General features: G+C 39.5%; 1 non-coding gene across 1 annotated transcript; it reads left to right on the top strand.

Moving 5' to 3' along the window:
- Window positions 1-5,577: 5,577 nt before the first annotated feature.
- Window positions 5,578-5,684, top strand: LOC121230106 (small nucleolar RNA R71). The gene has a single exon (XR_005928058.1). It is a non-coding gene; the product is annotated as a small nucleolar RNA R71 (small nucleolar RNA).
- The last annotated feature ends 4,781 nt before the right edge of the window (window positions 5,685-10,465 follow it).

The following is a 10,465-nucleotide window of genomic DNA, read 5'->3' as shown; positions in this document are numbered from 1 at the left end:
TAACTACAGTCTCCTAACAGGTGTGTATTTCTCATTATTCTAGCAGTAGGACGGCTATTTCGGGCCGTGATGGGTTGAAATGGGCCATGTGGTCCCAATGGGTCCGTAGGCCCAAGTGGATAAGTTGTAGAATTACCGAAATACCCTTTTAGGGTAGAAATACCGAAATACCCCTGTAGGGTAGAATTACCGAGATACCCTTGTGGGGTAAAATTACCATTTTGCCCCTAGGGTGTTAAATGACTATTTTGCCCCTTGTGCGTAAATGACTAACTTGTGATATGATTGGGTTAGTTGACGTGGATTTATGTTAGTTTTCATTAATTCGTAAGTCTAATGTGTTAGTGATCGATTGTAGGATTATTGTGTGGGAGATATCGTCATCAATCGTTATCAACCAGGTGTGTAAACGACACCCTCCCTTAGATTGAATTGGTAAAAGCCGAAATACCGAAACGTTGGTATTTTGTGAACTCGCGAGCGTGCGAGCGCTCGTGAGACAGTTGTTAATGAATATGGTGCATTTGGATGATTAGAGTGCAGAGTGTGCATTTTCGTTCACAGCGGTATTTTTGGGCTTAATGGGCCGAAAACGGGCAAATGGGCCAACGGGTCCACTTTGGTAAAAAGATGAGGTAAGTACTTCTGATCACTTGGTAAACGTTAGAATGAGCATGAAACCTTAGCAATAGGTAATAATTACTGAAATACCCTTATGCATGCAAAATTGCGATTTTACCCCTAGGGTTTTTTTTGAAAAGCATGATGTTCTGTTTCTGTATACGTATGCCATGACATATTATTTCTGTTGCATGGGACATGGGTTTATATTGATGGAGGAAGCGTTTTGGTAGCCTCACTGCAATCTGGTGGCCTCGCCACATATATCTGTTCTAGTGACTTCGTCACAATATCTGGCAGCCTCGCTGCAATTTGGTGGCTTCGCCACATATATATATATATCTATTTTGGTGGCCTAGCCACAATATCTGTATCTGGTGACTTCGTCACAAAATCTGGCAGCCTTGCTGCAATTTCTATGGTGTGTAGCGGTTGGGTGGGTCGAGTAGTTCCCCACATGGTGTAAGGCTGGTACGGGGGTGTTATGGACGGCTCTGGGTTGGGATTTCTGCATTCATGATATATTTGTTCTGTATCTGCTATGGGCCTATGGGTTTCATTCTGATATCTGTACTGGGCCAAGGCCCAGATAAGTCTGACTCTGAGGTTTGATCTTTTTTGGGCTATGGTTGGGTTATGTTACACACTGAGTTTACCGAACTCACCCTTTATTTTCATCTCTGCAGGAAATCCCCAACCATAGTGGGCTTGGAGTTGTGAGAGATTCGGAGTGGCCACATCATCTGCAAAGTTGGTTTTTCTAAGTTAGTTTATTTTTATTATTTTATATTCTAATTTAATTTTGGGTTTTAAGTTGTAATAAGGCCGCTATTTAAATTTTATTTTCCGCCATGGTTTTATTTTCTGATTATTTTTATACTATGTCGAAACTGCTAGTGTTAGGCTGCGCGGGTTTTCAAAATTAATAAACGTTTCCAAGACTCAACAAGCACAACAAATGGATAGCCTAAAGATTGATAAACCAGCTTTTCATTCAACCGCTGTTTTTACAAAGACCACCCCAATCACTTAAACCAACGAATGCATACTAAGTCGTAAGTCCATGTGACACTTCGATCTGGCCATAACGTCTGGGCCGGGTTTGGGGTGTTACATAAAGTAGGCGTCGTGAGTGTTAACGATGCCAGTGCTCTCTCGCCTTCCTGTAATCGTGTGAGCCAAAATAGCGTGTAGGTACCTTAGAGATGGAGGGAGAGCCGATGCCTTAGAGCGGCTAGGATTGTAGGTGGCCCCACCTGGTACTAGTGCGTCCCAGCACCGTGAAGGAGAATGATGGATGTGGCGGTTGAGAACATGTAAGTCATCCCAGCACCGTGAAGGAGAACGATGGATGTGGCGGTGGAGAGCATGTAAGTCATTGTCTTCCTTGAATTCCTCCGTATATAAACCCAGCGCCGTACCGAATTTTGGGATGCTGAGCTAGCAGACTAATCCACCTAGGTGAAATTGGACCGGGTCGGGATCATCGTAGTTTGTCATCATGGTCTGAAGATGAAATGTGGAGCATAATTCCATCGTAAGCTCGAGATACGTCAGCTCGATGATCCCAAAGAATAGCTCCCAAGGATCGGTGTTAGGAGGGCCCGAATCGCTTCAGCCAACTAAACTTGTTCTACCGCAGCCCAATGATTGCAGCAGCCTGCAATTAAAGGTCGAGCCCAGAGTATTTTGAATAGTTCTTCTTACGGCCTGATGGGGAACCTCAGGAAAGGGTGTCGAACCTCCGCGGTGGGACCCGAGGAAGATGACGCTCCCTTCCTTTTCTTTGAAGCAGGGACAGTGACCTTTTTACCACTTGAAGATAACACGGTACCTGTAAATAGAATCATCAAGTAATCTTAATGAGTGGTCAAAGTAAAACGAAGACAAATTTTAAATAAAAATCATAATTTCAGCCACAACTACTAAAACTAACTAAACAATAAGTTCAATTGCATACTTTTGTGGCACTAGCATGGTGATATGAGTAAAAATGGCTAGGAATTTAATGGAAATATAAAGAGCATAAATTTAGCACATGGCATGAGTTGTAATGGTAAATAACAAAAAACAATTGAAAACTATGAATATTGATTTATAATAAGTGAATAACGCATGAGAGTTTCATAAAAATATGTCATGTGGAATGAATGATAACTAATCTAAAAGAAATGAAACTTGAATGATAGCATAGTGAGAGATACATGAAGATTATAGCATTAAAAATAAGTGGAGTTAAAGCGAAAAGAATGAACAAACGCTAAAAAATGGAGGAGTAAGCATCAGGGATGAAGTTGGAAGCGGCACACGGGCGTGGGGGAGGGTGTGTGGACTTGCAGCGGCTAGGGTTAGGGTTTTTGGGTGAAGAAGACAATCAATAGAGCAGACTATTTATAGATTTTGGGGCACACGGCCAGGTAACATGCCCGTGTTCCCCAATTTCAGCCCGTGTGATTCGCAAATTTTGAGTTTGGGTACGTCTGGCATGTAGTACACGCCCGTGTTCTTTAGGCATGTGGGTGCACATGGTCATGTCGCACGGTCGTGTCTGGCGTTGCTCGCTTCTCCCACGCCCGTATGGGTAGACCCATGCCCATATCAATCTAACAGGTTCGACCACGGGTGCTAGACACGGGTGTGTCACACGCCCGTGCTGTTTTAACAGGTTTACCCACAGTTCTTCCAGACGGGCATGTCTCACGCCTGTGTTGTTTTGGCAGGCTCGACCACAACCATGTCGCACGGCCGTGGCATTTAATCGTAGCCCATGTTTGGGAGAATTGTTGCCCTATTTTAACACAGCCCTAAGCACGCCCGTGCTTGGCCGTGTCTCTATAGAAAACTTGTATTCAAGAGCTCCGTTAGTAAGTTAGGTGTTGAAGACTAAATTTTAAATTGTAAAAAAGTTAATACAGTTAGTGCTTGGGTTGCCACCCGAGAAGCGCTTATTTATAGTCTAAGCTTGACTTACCTCTCAATTGAATGGTCATGGTGGTTTGAGGAGTTTATACTCCTCATTCCTGCTACCATTCTCATCAAAATAAGGTTTCAGACGGGTGTTGTTTACCTTAAAAGTGCCAAACTTGGGATGACTTACCTTGACTGTACCGAATGGGAAAATGCCAAGTACCGTAAGAGGGATTTCTTCATTCAGTGTGGTAGTGACAATGTGAGGATCTGCGGCATCTAATAAGACTTTATCTCCAACCTTAAGTTGATGTGGGAAGGTGTTGAGCTTGTTCTGGCGTAGTTCTGGTTTATCATGCGTTCTTTGTTTATGCGACCACCATTCATCTAGATCCTCGATTTGTAGCCTTTGTTCTTCATGAATAGGTCCTCTACCATTGCTTGAGAATGGCTCATCAACTTCCTTCAGACTCATTTCCTGCAAAGTAGGTTGTACCATATTGTCAGTTTTAGTAGAATGGGTTAAGCGATCACCTTTATTTTCTGATGTGTTGCCAGAATTGCGAGCTTGAAGGGTGATTGTTTCGTCTCCCACACGGAGTGTGAGTTCACCTGTGCCAACATCAATGATCGCTTTAGTAGTTGGTAAAAAGGGCCTTCCTAGAGTTAAAGGAGTGTTGCTATCCTCTTCTATGTCTAGAATAATGAAGTCCACGGGAAATATAAATTTATCGATTTTAACTAGCACATCTTCAATAATACCCCTAGGAAATCTTATAGTTTTATCTGCTAATTGAATGCTTATCCTAGTCTGTTTGGGTTTCCCAAGACCTAATTGTTTGAACATTTAGTAGGGCATGACGTTAATACTAGCCCCTAAATCAGCTAATGCATTATTAACATCTAAACTACCAATTATGCAAGGAATTGTAAAACTCCCTGGATCTTTTAATTTTTTGGTAACTTATTTTGCAAAATAGCTGAGCAAATTGCTTTTAGCTCCACATGCGACACCTCGTCCAACTTCTGCTTATTTCCTAAAAGCTCCTTTAAAAATTTCATTGCATTTGGCATCTGTGATAGAGCTTCAGTAAACAGTAAGTTAATGTGTAATTTTTTTAAGAGTTTAAGGAATTTACCAAATTGTTCATCTGAGCGGTCTTTGCTTGTCGCGTTGGGGTCTGGGACACGAGGTTTATATTTGACATTCACTGATTTGTTTTTATTATGACCTACCTCACATTAGCCTCTGCTTACCATAGTTTCTTGCCTCGGTTTTGGCTCAAGCTCAACGAATCCTTCTTCATCTTGAATATTAATCGCATTGAGTTGTTTTCTTGGGTTGGGTTCAGCATTACTTGGCAGGCTACCTTGTGGTCATTCGGAGATTTGTTTGGAAAGCTGGCCTATCTGAGTTTCAAGCCCTTAGGTCGACGCTTGTTGATTTTTAAGTGTTGTCTCGGTGCTCTAAAATGAGTTTCTGACACTGATATAAACTTTGAGAGCATCTCTTCAAGGTTTGGCTTCTTTTCTTGTTGGTAGGGTGGTTGTTGGTAGCTTGGAGGTGGTCTCTAATTTCCTTGGCCTCCCTATGAGAAATTTGGGTGGTTCCTCCAACCTGTATTATAAGTGTTACTATATGGATTGTTTTAAGATCGAGATTTATTACCCATGTAATTTAATTGCTCGTTATCCATGTTGTGGCCATAAGGTTGGTATTCCGAATTGCTTGATCCACCTTCACTTGCTTCGCACTGCATTACTGGGTGAACCTGTGAAGAACTAAGAAAACCATCAATTTTCTTATTCAAGAGTTCTACCAGATTAGAAAGCATGGTGACCAAATCGACGTTATAAACACCGGCTGTTTTCATTGGTTTTGTCCTCATGACTTGCCACTAAGAGTTATTCAGTGACATTTCCTCTATAAACTTATAAGCATCTTCAGGTGTTTTATTATTGATGGTTCCGCCAGCAGCTGTGTCAACCATTTGCCGAGTCGAAGGATTCAAGCCATTATGGAATGTTTGAACCTAAAGCCAAAGTGGTAACCCATGGTGAGGGTACCTTCTCAGTAAGTCCTTGTATCTCTCCCATGCATCGTAAAGAGTTTCTAAGTCCATATGCACAAATGAAGAGATATTATTACGTAATTTGGCCGTTTTAGCCGGCGGGAAATATTTTAATAGAAAATTTTCAGTCATTTGTTCCCAAGTAGTGATTGACCCTCGTAGTAATGAGTTCAACCACTATTTATCTTTGTTCCTCAATGAAAAAGGGAATAACCGAAGACGAATGGCATCATCAGAAACACCATTAATTTTAAATGTACCCCATAGTTCCAAAAAGTTTGCTAAGTGAGCGTTGGGATCCTCAACCTGCAAATCATCAAACTGAACAAATTGCTGTATCATTTGAATAGTGTTAGGTTTTAGTTCAAAAGTATTTGCAGTTGCAGCAAGTCTAACTATGCTCAATTCAGTTCCTGTTAAAGAAGGTTTAGCATAATCATACATAGTGCGTGGAGCAGGATTTTGATTAATTGCAATTACAGGATGTAGCTGATTGTCTTGGTTTTCAACCATCTCTTCGGTTGGGGGTTGAGTATCATCCTCTTGCTCGTTCTCTGTGTATCTTAAGCTTCACCTTATTTCTCTTTGGTTTCTGCTAACTGTGCGATCGATTTCTTCGTCAAAAAGTAGTGGTTCTGACGGGTTTCTTCTAGTCATAAACTATAAAAACCTACCAAGAGAAAGAAAAAGTAAATTAATAAATAATAATAATAAATAAAAATTAATTTTCTAGAAAAATAAATGGCTAAAGTAATAAAAATTGAGCGTTCTTAATATCTTAGTTCCCTGGTAACGGCGCCAAAAACTTGATTGCGATTTTCGTGACAAGTAAGTTTTAAATATTTATAATTAATCGTTCTTGAAACTAACTGTTATCGCGATGCAGGAAAGTGTACCTATCGAACAGTAGTATAGTTTTAGCAAGACTGGATTGTCGAACCCAAAAGAACTAAAAGTACTAGTAATGACTGCCTTTTTATTATCTAGCCTAAGAATAAGGGGGTTTTGTTTTAACTAACTAATTAACTAATCTAAGAATTCACAAAGAATGGAATTGGGGAGATTACTTTTGGAAAACGATTGAATTAAGACAATACCTAACGAAAAATCCACCTAGACTGTACTTGTTATTCTAGCTCTGAATCGGACCATTTATTCATTTAGCTTGTTCCGTAGAGATCCCTAAGTTATGTTATTATCCCTATTCAAGACTAATAACATCTAATCCCTAGATTGAATAATTGAGACTTTTCTCTAATTAACACCCTAGGGTTGCATTAACTCGATCTATGGATCCCCTTATTAGGTTTCACCCTAATCCAGCAAAATCTTGTCACCCTATGTCTAGGCGCGCAAACAACTCTGCTTAATTATGACAAATGTACTCTTAGATAGGGTCTATTCCTCCTCTGAATAAGAGCTTATCTTGAATCAGTATCCTGGGATATCAAAACAAGAATTAAGAACACATAATTAAGAACAAGTTAAATATTTATCATACAATTCAGAAAATAATAACAAGATTCGTCTTAGGTTTCATTCCCCTTAGGTGTTTAGGGGATTTAGTTCATAACTAAAAAGGAAAACATCTCAGAAGAATAACGAATACAAAACATAAAGAAAACCCAAAACTCCTGAAGGGAAATTGAGGGGAGATCTTCAGTCTTGATGGTGACTCTAACTTTTGAAATGAATCAATCGGCTTCCTTCGAGTAATCCTCCCTTCCTCTTTGTGTGTCCCCCTACTTTCCTCCTCTAGGGTGTATTTATAGGCTTTAGAATGCCTAGAAGCCCTCAAATTTGGCCTTTTTTGAATTGGACTCAACTTGGGCTCGGTAGGAACACCCCCATGTGAATCATGCTTCGAATCTGCCAAATTGACACGGTCGTGTGGTCTGCCCGTGTGAGGAGGTCTAGACCATGTTGAATTCGGACTTTGGCCCATTTTTCTCTGTTTTTGGCCTGTTTCTCATTCCTTTCGCTCTCCTATGATCTCCTAAGTATAAAACATGAAATTAAAGTATAAGGAGCATCAAATTCAACAATTCTAATGGGAAATCATCCATAAAATGCGTTAAACATGAGGTAAAAATATGTATAAATTACAGTTTATAACAAGGATTGATGACTTATTTGATCAATTGAAATGTGAGTCATGGTTTTTTAAAATAGACTTAAGGTCTGACTACTATCAGTTGTGAGTTAATGAGACGAATACGCTTAAAACTGCTTTTAGAACGAGGTATGGCCACTATGAATTTATTGTTATGCTATTTGGGTTAACGAATGCTCCTGCTGTGTTTATGAATTTAATTAACCGAATAGTTCGGCCATATTTTGACAAGTTTGTTGTTGTGTTCATTGGTGATATTCTAATTTATTCGTGAGATGAGGCAGAGCATACCGAGCACTTGAGAACTATTTTGCAGACTTTAAGAGACAAACATTTGTATGCTAAGTTCTGTAAAAGTTTGTTTAGGCTTCGAGAAGTTGGATTCTTGGGCCACATTGTTTCAGGTGATGGTAGCTGAGTTGATCCTAGCAAGATTTTTACTATCGTCGAATGGAAACTGCCAAGGAATGTATCCGAGGTTAGAAGCCTTTTCGGGTTAGTCGGTTACTACCGACAGTTTGTGAAAGGATTTTCTATGATTTCCACTCCCATGACAAGATTGCTTCAAAAGGATGTTAAGTTTGAGTGGTCAGAAAAGTGTTAGCAAAGCTTTGAGAAATTGATGATGTTATTAACCGAAGCACAGATTTTGGTACAACCCGAGTCAGGTAAAGAATTTGTGATTTATAGTGATACTTTCTTAAATGGTTTGGGATGTGTACTTACGCAAGAAGGTAATGTCGTAGCTTACGCTTCGAGGCAGTTGCAGCCTCACGAGAAGAACTATCCAATACATGACTTAGAGTTGGCCGCCATAGTGTTTGCTTTGAAGATTTGGTGACATTATTTATTTGGTGAGAAATGCCATGTCTATAGCGATCAAAAAAGTCTTAAGTACTTAATGACTCAAAAGAACTTGAACTTACGGCAACGATGATGGTTAGAACTATTAAAGGATTATGAGCTTGTGATAGATTACCATCCGAGTAAGGCGAATTTGGTCACCGACGCTTTGAGTAGAAAGTCGTTGTTTAACTTCAAGGCTATGAATACACCACAAAATTTGTCCAATGATGGTTTGATTCTAGCCGAGTTGAGAGCTAGACCAACTTTTCTTCAACAGATTTGTGATGCTTAGAAAATTGATAAAGAGTTGCAAGCTAAGAGAGTTCAGTGTGAGTCCAACAGTGAATCGGATTTTCTGAGTGACTCCGATGGTTGTTTGATATTCTGTTGTAGGATTTGTGTTTTGAAGGACACTGAGTTGATTCAGGATATTTGAAATGAGGTACACAGTGGTTGTTTGACAGTTCACCCGGGCAATACAAAAATGTTTAATGACTTGAAGAAAATGTATTGGTGGACTGGTATGAAAAGATATATCTCAGAGTTTGTATTGAAATGTTTAATTTGTCAGTAGGTAAAGGCCGAACACTAAGTACCTTTGGGTTTTCTTCAGCCCGTGACAGTTCCTGAGTGGAAATGGGACCGGATTACTATGGATTTTGTGACAGGGTTGCCTTTAACTCTGAGAAAGAAAGATGCCATATGGGTCATTGTTGATAGATTAACTAAAACGGGTTATTTTATACCTGTACGTACTGATTACTCACTTGATAAGTTAGCTGATTTGTACATTGATGAAATTGTTAGACTTCATGGAGTACCTATATCGGTTATTTCGGATAGAGATTCGAGGTTCACTTTGTAGTTTTGGAAAAATTTACAAGAAGCTTTGGGTACGAAGTTAAAATTTAGTATCACTTTCGATCTACAAATCGATGGCCGGTCGGAGAGAGTAATTCAAATACTTGAAGACATGCTCCGATGTTGTGTATTGGAATTCCAAGGTAATTGGGAAAAGTACTTACTATTGGTAGAGTTTGCCTACAACAATAGTTATTAGTCGAGTTTGAAAATGACACCTTATGAAGCATTATATATGCATAAGTGCCAAACACCTCTGTATTGGACCGAACTCTAGAAAAAATCAAATTCACGGGGTTGGCTTAGTCAAAGAAACTGAAGAGAAAGTGAAGATAATTTGTGATTGTTTGAAAGCTGCTTCGGAAAGATAGAAATCCTATGCGGATTTGAAATGGAAAGAGATTGAGTTTCAGGTTGGTGATAAGGTATTTTTGAAAGTGTCTCCATGGAAAAAGGTTTTAAGATTTGGTAGAAAGGGCAAGTTCAGTCTGCGTTTTATTGGACCGTATAAGATCACTGAGAGAGTAGGGGCAGTTGCCTATCAGTTAGCCTTACCATCCAAATTGGAAAAGATTCATGATGTGTTTCATGTGTCTATGTTGAACCGTTACTGATCTGATCTTTCACATGTGATTTAGTCGACAGAGGTTGAGATTTGACCGGGTATGACTTATGGTGAAGAACCGGTTAAGATTTTGGCTCAGAAAGTCAAAAAATTGAGAAACAAAAGTATTGCCCTTGTGAAAGTGTTATGGAAAATACATGAGGTTGAAGAGGCTACATAAGAGCCTGAGGAGGCCATGAGAAACCAATACCCAAAACTTTTTACCAGTTAGATTTTCGGGGACGAAAATCCCTAAACGAGGGGAGAGTTGTAACATCTCAATTAAGGCTTAGTCAGAATAGTGGTTTTGAGACAAAAAATTTGAAGTAGCAATAATTATTTTATGATTATTTGATGATCCGTGATATGATTGCATGCTTGTATCAAATTTTCATGAAGAATTTTTATGCCTAAAGTGTCCAAATTGAAGTTAGGGACTAA

The sequence above is a fragment of the Gossypium hirsutum genome, chromosome A05 (assembly GCF_007990345.1).
Source record: "Gossypium hirsutum isolate 1008001.06 chromosome A05, Gossypium_hirsutum_v2.1, whole genome shotgun sequence".
Taxonomy (NCBI): domain Eukaryota; kingdom Viridiplantae; phylum Streptophyta; class Magnoliopsida; order Malvales; family Malvaceae; genus Gossypium; species Gossypium hirsutum.
The sequence above is the reverse complement of the archived record's forward strand: the minus strand, read 5'-3'. Positions and strand labels throughout refer to the sequence as shown.